Source organism: Indicator indicator, chromosome 24, assembly GCF_027791375.1.
Source record: "Indicator indicator isolate 239-I01 chromosome 24, UM_Iind_1.1, whole genome shotgun sequence".
NCBI lineage: Eukaryota > Metazoa > Chordata > Aves > Piciformes > Indicatoridae > Indicator > Indicator indicator.
In genome coordinates, this window is record NC_072033.1 from 2,291,438 (window position 1) to 2,302,439 (window position 11,002).

An 11,002-nucleotide genomic window follows, 5' to 3' on the forward strand; every position below is an offset into this window, starting at 1 on the left:
GAGGGAGGAAGGAGGAGAGGTGAGGAGAGGAGTGGAGAGGAGAGGTGTAGGAGAGGAGAGGAGAGGAGAGGAGTTGAAGAGTAAGAGTATGAGAAGAGAATCTCTTATTGGCCTCGATACTCCGTTTGGGTGTTGTTGAGTGAGAGGAGAGGAGAGGAGAGGAGTTAGGAAGAAGGAGAAGATTAGAAGAGAAGGAGAAGAGAAGAGGATAGAGAAGGCAATAGTCAAGAGAAGAGACGAGAAGGGAGATAGGGAGAGAAGGAGATAGAGATAAGAGAAGACGAAGAGAAGCGTAAGAGACGAGAAGGAGAGCGAAGAGAGAGAAGAGACGAGAAGGAAGTAGATAGCAAGAGAACGAGAATGGACGCAGCGAGGCCATCAGAAAAACGGAACAGCCCAGCCAAACAGAAAAGAACTAACTCCCCTCCCCTCCCCTCCCCCCATCCCTCCCTCCCTCCCCTCCCCTCCCTTCCCATCCCTTCCCTTCCCTTCCCTTCCCTTCCCTTCCCTTCCCTTCCCTTCCCTTCCCTTCCCTTCCCTTCCCTTCCCTTCCCTTCCCTTCCCTTCCCTTCCCTTCCCTTCCCTTCCCTTCCCTTATTAAAAGCAGTGCCACATTTGTGCATGCAGCATGTCTGGGAGACATTGCCAAGCCTGAGATGTGAGGCCAGGCTTAAACACAACTCTTCTCAGCTCTGTCAGGAAACCACTGCCAGGCTGGAAGAAAATAGAAAGGAAAAACACCACTGGGTTTTGATGCCTCCTTGCTTTCTGGAGAGATTCTGCTGTGCCTCAGTGTGGCACAGCTCTGAAGAGCTCCTCTTCTTGAAAATTGCAGCTCTTAACTCTATTTTGTCTTCCTACACAGTGGTTTGGGACAGGAAGTACAAATATTTTATGCTGCTCAAATGAGAGGAAGGATCAGAAGGTTATCAGCCCCACTCAGCAGCAGCCCAGGCTGTTCCTTTCTCCCTGGAGAAGGATCCTTGGAGAGCCTAATTTCCTCCTTTTACATCCCACACGAGGGGAAGATGACCCTCCTGAAAAGAAAGGGGCCCTATAATTTTGAGCACCATTATCTCCATTTGCCTCAGCATCTTTGTGTCTCAGCCATGGGCTCAGAAGTGGGGAAGGTGGGGAGCTGGGAGGTGGAGGTCAGCCCTGCAGGAGGGCTCCCTGGCGCTCTCATTAAGCAGCAGACACAAATTGCAGTGGATTGAAAAGCCCAGAAAAGAAAAAAAAAAAAAAACAAAAAAACTAAAAACCAAACCAAACTGATTGTGAGAGTCACTGAGACCAAGTTGCAAAGCAGCCACAGATGGCCAAAACCCTTCTGCCTTGCCAGGGTTCACACACAGCTCTATTCTGCAGCACACAGGCAATGAAAGCTTTCAGCTCCCTTCATGTGGCAGCAAATTGGGAGCATTTACTGCAGCAGGCACAGTAAAGTGGCTCCCATTAGCCATTTTATGGGGTGAGCTGCTGCTCACTCCCCTTCAAATTCATCTGCTTGGCAAACTGGGAGCATTCACTGCTTCATGAATCCCTAGATCTGTGAATGCAACCAGCTGGGGACGTCTGTGGTCATGGCTTCTTTTCTGGGGTTTTTGTTTTGTTTGTTTGTTTGTTTTTAACTGCCTGAGGAAAAAAAAAAAAAAAAAAAAAAAAAAAAAGGAGGCTCTGGGGAGACCTAATAGCAGCCTGCCAGTACCTGAAGGGGGCTACAGGAAGGATGGAGGAGGGCCATGGAAATAATCAGAGGGTTGGAGCACCTCCTGCCACAAGGACAGGCTGAGGGAGCTGGGGGTGGTCAGCCTGGAGAAGAGAAGGCTCCAGGGAGACCTAAGAGCAGCCTGCCAGTACCTGAAGGGGCTACAAGAAGAATGGAGAGAGACCTGTAGTGATATAGGGCAATGGTTTGAAATTAGGGAAGAGGAGATTTAGATTGGATGTTAGGAACAAGTTTTGCACCATGAGAGTGGTGGAACACTGGAACAGGTTGCCCAGGGAGGTGGTTGTGGCTCCATCCCTGGAGATATTGAAGGTGAGGCTGGGCAGGGCTCTGGGCAACCTGATCTAGTGGAGGATGTCCCTGCTGAGTGCAGGGGGTTGGACTGGATGAGCTTTGGAGATCCCTTCCAACCCAGACCATTCTGTGATTGTATGATTGCATGATTTTAAGATTCCATGATTCTATGAGTCTGTGATTCCATGATTCTAGGATTCTCTGAGTCTATGATTCTATGATTCTCTGATTCTAGGATTCCATGAATCTATGAATCTAGGATTCCAGGATTTGAGGATCCTATTATTCTAGGATTTTATAATTCTAGGAGTCTATGATTTTAGGATTCTAGGATTCTATGACTATATGATTCCATGATTCTACCATTCTATGATTCTCTGATTCTGTGATTTTATGATTCTAGGACTCTATGATTCTGTGATTCTGTGATTCTGTGATTCTATGATTCTCTGATTCTCTGATTCTCTGAATCTGTGATTGTATGATTCTAGGATTCTGTGATTCTAGGATTCTCTGATTCTAGGATTCTATGGTTCTAGGATTCTATGCTTAGCTTAGCAAAGCATGAAGAGTGCCCAGGTACCAGTCACTAGTGTGGAGTCATAAATGGTCTCTCAGAAGGCCTCTGCAAACAGGGGATGGCAAATTGCTTCACAGCACATTGTGACAACAGGCTGGAGAAAATGCCACTCCCATACAGTGCCCCTAGGAAAAGTGATAAGGGAATTCATCAAACCAAGCATTAACAGCCCTTTGGATGACTCCAGGTCAGTGTGGTGGAAGGAAAAGGAAGGGAAGTAAAGAGTGGGATGGAAGGGGCTGGCTTTTGCCTGCTACAGGCAAAAGGAAAGGTCAGGATTATATGAAGCTGAGTTTGGATTTATTTCAGTGGGGGTTGGAATTAATTTCTGGAAACTAGTGCTGGGGGAAAATTGCCAGGGGAAGTCCATTGAGACTGACATCTTTACAGCCTCTATGGCTGGCTGGAGATGGGAATTCCTCTTCTGAAATAACTTTCAAGATATCTGTATTATAAAGTGGGAAGCAAACTGCTGGCTTCTAAGAATGTTCTGCTGGAACATGGCCAGAGAAGGGCAACAAAGCTGGGGAGGGGTCTGGAGCACAGCCCTGTGAGGAGAGGCTGAGGGAGCTGGGGGTGTTCAGCCTGCAGAAGAGGAGGCTCAGGGCAGACCTCATTGCTCTCTACAACTACCTGCAGGGAGGTTGTAGCCAGGTGGGGGTTGGGCTCTTCTCCCAGGCAAGCAGCAGCAGAACAAGAGGACACAGTCTCAAGCTGTGCCAGGGGAGGTTTAGGCTGGAGGTGAGGAAGAAATTCTTTTCAGAAAGAGAGATTGGCCATTGGGATGTGCTGCCCAGGGGGATGGTGGAGTCACCATCCCTGGAAGTATTTAAAATCAACCTGGATGAGGTACTCAGTGCCATGGGTTAGTTGCTTAGATGGTGTTGGGTGATAGGTTGGACTGGATGATCTCTGAGGTCTTTTCCAACCTGGTTGATTCTGGTCTCTTCTCCAACACCATCTAATCACCACCTCCCTGAGCAGCACATCCCAATGGCAAATCTCTCTCTCTGGGAAGAACTTCCTCCTAATCCCCAGCCTAGACCTCCCCTGGCACAGCTTGAGACTGTGTCCCCTCCTTCTGCTGCTGCTTGCCTGGGAGAAGAGCCCAACCCCCACCTGGCTACAGCCTCCCTTCAGGGAGTTGTAGACAGCAATGAGGTCTGCCCTGAGCCTCCTCTTCTGCAGGCTGAACACCCCCAGCTCCCTCAGCCTCTCCTCACAGGGCTGTGCTCCAGACCCCTCCCCAGCCTTGTTGCCCTTCTCTGGACACCTTCCAGTCACCTCAACATCTCTCTTGAACTGAGGAGCCCAGAACTGGACACAGCACTCAAGGTGTGGTCTGACCAGTGCTGAGCACAGGGCAGGATGACTTCACTGCTCCTGCTGGCCACACTATTCCTGATCCAGGCCAGGATGCCATTGGCTGGGAAAAGCTTTGTCTTGGCTTGCCCTCAGCAGCCACTTGCAGCTGCTGTTCATTCTCTGGGAGAAATGCTCCCTCCTGCCTCAGCACCCCCAGCCCAGAATCCCTGCCTAGAAAAATGGCTTTCTGCTGCCTGTTTGTTACCTGCAGCTGCCTGAGCCTCTCAGCCTGCTCAATTAAAGGAGCCCAGCTTCCCCCTAGCTGTCTCCTCAGACAGATGGGAAGTGTGTTTAATGCTCACTCAGGACAGAGCTGCCCTGGTTCCTTCTGCTGCTTTACTCTTCCCTGTGAGCAGGGATTTGTCGCCCCTGACTGTTTCAAACACCTCAGAGCTGCCCAGCACTTGCCATCAGGGAAAGGTAACAAGTGTGGTGACAAAGAGTGAGTGCCAGATGAGCTCTGGGGAAATGGATTGCTTTAACAGATGGTACTGAGGCCCTTTTGCACCCTGCCTGCTGCTGAGCAACCACCCCATCCATCACCCCCACTCTGGCACACTGCAGCCAGGCTTGTGCAGACCTTATCTCCCCTCCTTCCTATTAAGCAAAGTGCTGGATTGGATCCCTCACCTTTCCTGATGGGCTGGGAAAGAGGCAAAACCAGCAGCACATCCTCTGTGCCAGCTCAGTGCATTTTATTAACGTGCTCTGGGAGTCAGCTCCTGCCTGCCACCAGCACCTTGGCACACATTAATACAGCAACTGATAAAGTGTCCTCTGAGCCTCTAGTCTCTCTCTTTTTTTTCCCTCCTCCTTGTTTCTTCAGCACTGTTTTTCTATGAATCAAGGAGCTGAGAAAAATTGATGTAGATTCTTGCCTGTATGGAAATACTTTGCCTGAGCTATGAGGCTCAGGTTGGGCTGATGTATTAATCCTTCCCTCCTGGACAGCAATAATCACTCTCTGTCCTTTTGCCAAGCTGCAATTCAGCACTTCTGCATCTGCCACTTGCTGCCTTTCAGCAAGTTTAGTGGCAGCCCCAAAACTGGGCAAGGGGAGGGAGGGAGGAGGAGGAGGATGGAGATCCTCTGGGCCTGATCTTGGTTTTGCCTACCTTGTTGAGAAGTACAATGAAGTACTTAGTATCAAGACTCTCAAGCAACAGCAGAGTCCTCAGCAGCTCTGGCCTCTGACTTCTCATCTTGCTCCTAAATCTGCTTTGTCTATAGAACAGAGATGACATTGTCTTTGTGTGGGACCAGCCTGGCTTGATGGGCTTGGCCAGGCTTGATGGGACCAGCCTGTCCTGATGGGCTTGGCCAGGCTTGTTAGGACCACTCTGGCTTAGAGGGTCTGATCAGGCTTGATGGGACCAGTCTGGCTTAGTGGGACTGATCAGGCTTGATGGGACCAGCCTGGCTTGATGGGCTTGGCCAGGCTTAATGGGACCAGTCTGGCTTAGTGGGACTGATCAGGCTTGATGGGACCAGCCTGTCTTGATGGGCTTGGGCAGGCTTGATGGGGACCAGCCTGGCTTAGTGGGACTGACCAGGCTTGATGGGGATCAGTCTGGCTTGATGGGCTTGGCCAGGCTTGATGGGACCAGTCTGGCTTAGTGGGACTGATCAGGCTTGATGGGACCAGCCTGTCTTGATGGGCTTGGGCAGGCTTGATGGGGACCAGCCTGGCTTAGTGGGACTGACCAGGCTTGATGGGGATCAGTCTGGCTTGATGGGCTTGGCCAGGCTTGATGGGACCAGTCTGGCTTAGTGGGTCTGATCAGGCTTGATGGGACCAGCCTGCCTTGATGGGCTTGGGCAGGCTTGATGGGGACCAGTCTGGCTTAGGGGCTCTGATCAGGCTTGATGGGGACCAGTCTGGCTTAGGGGCTCTGATCAGGCTTGATGGGACCAGTATGGCTTGATGGGTCTGACCAGGCTTGATGGGACCAGCCTGGCTTGATGGGCTTGGCCAGCCTTGATGGGGACCAGTCTGCTTCAGTGGGACTGAGCAGGCTTGATGGGCCCAGCGTGGTCCCCCTCTCTGAGCTCTGGGGCAGAGGAGCAGCTGTTCCTCTTGGCCAGGCTGTTCCCTTTGGCCTGGACAAAGGCTCCTGGGTGCTTTGCATTAGCAGCAGACAAAGAGCAAGTGAAGTGCAAGCAGCTGGTGTGATGTGATCTGAAGGGCTCCAGCCTTTGCCCAATAGGTCCTGGCCCTGGAGCCTTGCAGGCAGCAGGACCCAGTCCCCCTGCTGTTGTTTGCCCTGCAGAAACTCTTTCCTGGGGGCTGAGGTGGGTTTGAGATGGTGTGAGAGGAAACCAGGGAGCACTTGGCTGCTTTGTGCTCTGAGATCAGGTCCCAGCTCCTCACTAAAATCAGTCTTGATTTATCCCTGCGGATAAATATCTCCAGCTCAGGAGGACTCCATCTCTGTCAAGAGCAAGGCACTTCCCCAACAAGTGGCAATAAAATCCTTTATAGCACTTGCTCAGCAAGACAAATCCTCTTCAGCCCCTTTCAGTGGTGGCTTTTATTGCCTCTTCCCCATGGGGGCTGTACCAAGCAGCCCAATCACACTGCTGGGATTGCTGTGGATGAAGTGCCAGTGCCTGGCTGATGGCCACAGGGCAGTGCCTCTGGTGTGCTCTGCACTTCCAGCATGAGCTCTGCTCTTTCCCAGTCCCTCTTGCCCCATAGATCCAGGTACTGTGAAGGTTTGGCCCCAAGCATTTCTGTTTTGAGCTGAAAAGGAAAGCTCTCACACTCAAGAGGGTGCCATGAGGATGGGCTGGTGTTTTCCTTAAGGATTCAGCTTGAGGATCCTGCTCTGTCCTCCCTGGATGTTACTAGCTGGAATTGCATCTTATTGATCCTAGCAGAAAAGGGATTTAGAGATACAAGCCAGGCCAGGCTGAGGGGATGATCACTCTTTTTGTACCCCCAGGATGGAAAGCATCTCCCAACACTTAGTTCCCAAGGATGAAATTTCTGGCTGGTGCTACCAGCATTAGGAGCTTGCAGAAACACCAGAAGGTCCCTAACCAGGTCAACAGCTGAAAGCCTCAGTGAGTTACCCTGGAGTTCTCCTCTCTCCTATGCTGTGTCTCTCATGGTATCTGCCCAAGGGATTGATGGATGGACAGCTCAGTGGATAAAGGACTGGCTTGATGGCTGCACCCAGAGTGGCTGTCAGTGGGTCCAGGTCCAAGTGGAGACCAGGGACAAGTGGAGTCCCTCAGGGCTCAGCCCTGGGACCAGGCTTGTTCAGCATCTTTGTTGGTGCCATGGACAGAGGCATTGAGTGCACCCTCAGCAGGTTTGCTGCTGACACCAAGCTGTGTGGTGCAGCAGACAGGCTGGAGGGAAGGGATCCATCCAGAGGGACTTGGACAGGCTGGAGAGGTGAGTCCATGACAACCTCCTGAGGTTCAACAAGACCAAGGGCAAGGTCCTGCAGCTGGGTCAGGGCAATCCCAAGCACAAATGCAGGCTGGGCAGGGACTGGCTGGAAAGCAGCCCTGAGGAGAGGGACTTGGGGGTGCTGGGGGAGGAGAAGCTCAGCAGGAGCCAGCAGTGAGCACTTGCAGCCCAGAGAGCCAAGCAGAGCCTGGGCTGCAGCAGGAGAAGTGTGGCCAGCAGGGCCAGGGAGGGGATTCTCCCCCTCTGCTCCACTCTGCTGAGACCACACCTGGAGCTCTGGGTCCAGTTCTGGAGCCTCTGTTCCAGGAAGGATCTGGAGGTGCTGGAAGGTGTCCAGAGAAGGGCCATGAGGATGAGCAGAGGGCTGGAGCTGCTCTGCTCTGGAGACAGCCTGAGAGAGTTGGGGTTGTGCAGTCTGGAGAGGAGAAGGCTCTGAGGAGACCTTCTTGTGGCCTTGCAGGATCTGAAGGGGCTCCAAGAAAGCTGGGGAGGGACTTTTGAGGGTGTGAGGGAGTGATAGGACTGGGGGGATGGAACAAAACTAGAAGTGGGGAGATTGAGATTGGATGTTAGGAAGAAGTTGTTCCCCATGAGGGTGGTGAGAGCCTGGCAGAGGTTGCCCAGGGAGGTGGTGGAAGCCTCATCCCTGGAGGTTTTTGCAGCCAGGCTGGATGTGGCTGTGAGCAACCTGCTGCGGTGTGAGGTGTCCCTGCCCATGGCAGGGGGGTTGGAACTGGCTAATCCTTAAGGGCCCTTCCAACCCTGACAATTCTGTGATTCCATGATTTTTGCTTAGAAAATAGTGATACACAACATTTTTCATCATTTCACTCTGCTTGGAGGTAATTATGATTGAACAAGCTAATTGAAAATGTCCCTCTCCATTGAATGCTTTTGCTTTCAGCTGCTGGTATTTACTCAGGGGAACAGATTTAATGGTAACCCCTTCAGATGGAACCAATCGGATCTCTACTAGAAAGTAGCAAACACATCTGTGTTTATTTTATTTTTTTTTTTTTGGCAACAAATTCTCTGTGGTTCCAGTTCTGGGGACAGCCCCTGCCCAGGTTTGGAAGGGTGAGTGTGTAGCTAGGGGCAGATGTCAGTCAGCAGGCTGCTCAATCTGGTCAGGAGTGTTTCCCACACACAATTAAACAAGCCAACAAATAAAATGTTTTTTTCTGGCAGAGTTCTGTGTTAGATGTGAACAGAGAATCACAGCACAGTTCCAGTTGCAAGAGAACTTTAGGATTCTCCAGCCCAACCATTCTCTAACTCTACCAAGGCTGGTGCTAAGCCACAGCCCTCAGCACCACATCTCTGCCTCTCTTTAACACCTCCAGGGATGAGGATTCAACCTCCTCCCTGGGGAGTCTGCTCCAGTGCCTGAGAATCACAGAACTGGGGCAATGGTTTGAAACTGGAGCAGGGCAGATTTAGGTTGGACATCAGGAGGAAGTCCTGCACAATGAGAGTGGTGAAATACTGGAACAGGTTGCCCAGGGATGTGGTGGATGCCCCATTCCTGGAGACAATCAAGGCCAAACTCAATGTGGCCCTGGGCAGCCTGATCTAGCTGGAGGTGTCCCTGCTGACTGCAGAGGGTTGGGCAAGATGACCTCTGAAGGTCCCTTCCAACCCAATGCAACCTCTGAATCTGTAGGCATAGAGCCATAGTGTCATGGAATGGGTTGGGTTGGAAGGCACCTTAAAGATCAGCTAGTTCCAACCCTCCACAAAGATCACAGAATCACAGCAACATTCAGGTTGGAAAAGAGCCTCAGGGTCACCAAGTCCAACCCAGAACCCTACTCTACAAGAGTCACCCTGAAACCATATCCCCAAGCACCACATCCAAACCACCTTGAAACACAGCCAGGGTTTGGGACTCCACCACCTGCCTGGGCAGCACATTCCAATCCCTGACCGCTCTGGATGGGAAAAACCTTTCCTAATGTCCAGTCTAAACCTCCCCAGTCACAGCTTGAGGCCATCCCCTCTTGTTCTGTCACTAATTACCTGGGAGAAGAGACCAGCACCAACCTCTCCACAACCTCCTTTCAGGGAGTTGTAGACAGCAATGAGGTCTCCCCTCAGCCTCCTCTCTTTCATACTGAACAAAGATGATCATAGGGCTGGAGAACCTCTCCTACAAAGATAGGCTGAGGGAGTTTGGTCTGCACAGCTGGAGAAGAGAAGGCTCCAGGGGGACTTGAAGGGACCTACAGGAGAGGTGGACAGGGACTAGGGGCAGAGGTGTTAGGACAAGGACAATGGTTTTAAACTAGAGCAGAGTAGATTTAGATTGGACATTAGGGAAAAGCTCTTTACTATGAGGGTGGTGAGACACTGGAACAGGTCAGGTTGGGAGGAACCTGAAATATCATCCAGTTCCAACCCCCTGCCATGGGCTGGGACACCTCCCACCAGCACAGCTTGCTCAAGGTCTTATCCAACCTGGCCTTGAACACCTCCAGGGAGGGGACATCCACAACCTCCCCCTAAGGCAACCTGTTCCAGTGTCTCTCCACCCTCACCATAAAGAATCCTTTCCCAATCTCCAGTCTAAACCTGTCCTCTTCCACCTTAATAAACACAAGGAGAACATGTAAAAAGAAAAATAATAATAATAATAAAGAGCTCATAAAGTGAAATGCAAGGAGGGAGAGGAAAATAAAGTTCAAAAATCACATTACTTTCCCCCTTTCAATTCATTCAGGCACCTGAGCAAGAGATCACCCTGCAGGGAAGAGCAAATGTAGTTATCACTCTCCTGTAGCACAGCAGAGGCTCAGAAGAAATACAAAAATAATTAAAAAATTATATATATACATATATATAAAATTGGTTTAATATAGAAAGCAGAATAACCTGCAAGCCTATGTGAGCAGGGCTGGAAGGACACTGCAGAGTGTGCAGCAGCAGAAGGGAAGTTCAGGAAGGGGGGAAGGGGGAAAGGCTTCCCTTGGAAACTTGATAGACCTTACTGGAAACAGCCCAAGTGACAAATTTCTTTCAAAGATTATTAAAAAAAGACAAAAAGATCCTGTCAGGAAGCTCTTAAGTCAGCTGGAAAATGTCCCCGCAGATAGTTTGGAGCTCTCCCCCTTGGTGCTTCTGGACAAAGTGTGATCCTGCAGAAGATAGCCCCAGCTGTTCACTAATGAATCATCTTGCAGAATGTTAAAATGAGGAAGCAGATTATTAAAGGAACAAATCTTTGGGGCCTTTAGACCTTTAATAAAGTATTTGCTCTGTTAATCATGGAGCAGAGGGTTGGAGCTCCTCTCCTATGAGGACAGGCAGAGAGGGTTGGGGTTGTTCAGTTTGGAGAGGAGAAGGCTCCCAGGAGACCTTCTTGTGGCCTTCCAGGATCTGCAGGGGGCTCCAAGAAAGCTGGGGAGGGACTTTTGAGGGTGTGAGGGAGTGATAGGAGTGGGGGGAATGGAGCAAAACTAGAAGTGGGGAGATTTAGATTGGATGTTAGGAAGAAGTTGTTCCCCATGAGGGTGGTGAGAGCCTGGCAGAGGTTGCCCAGGGAGGTGGTGGAAGCCTCATCCCTGGAGGGTTTTGCAGCCAGGCTGGATGTGGCTGTGAGCAACCTGCTGTGGTG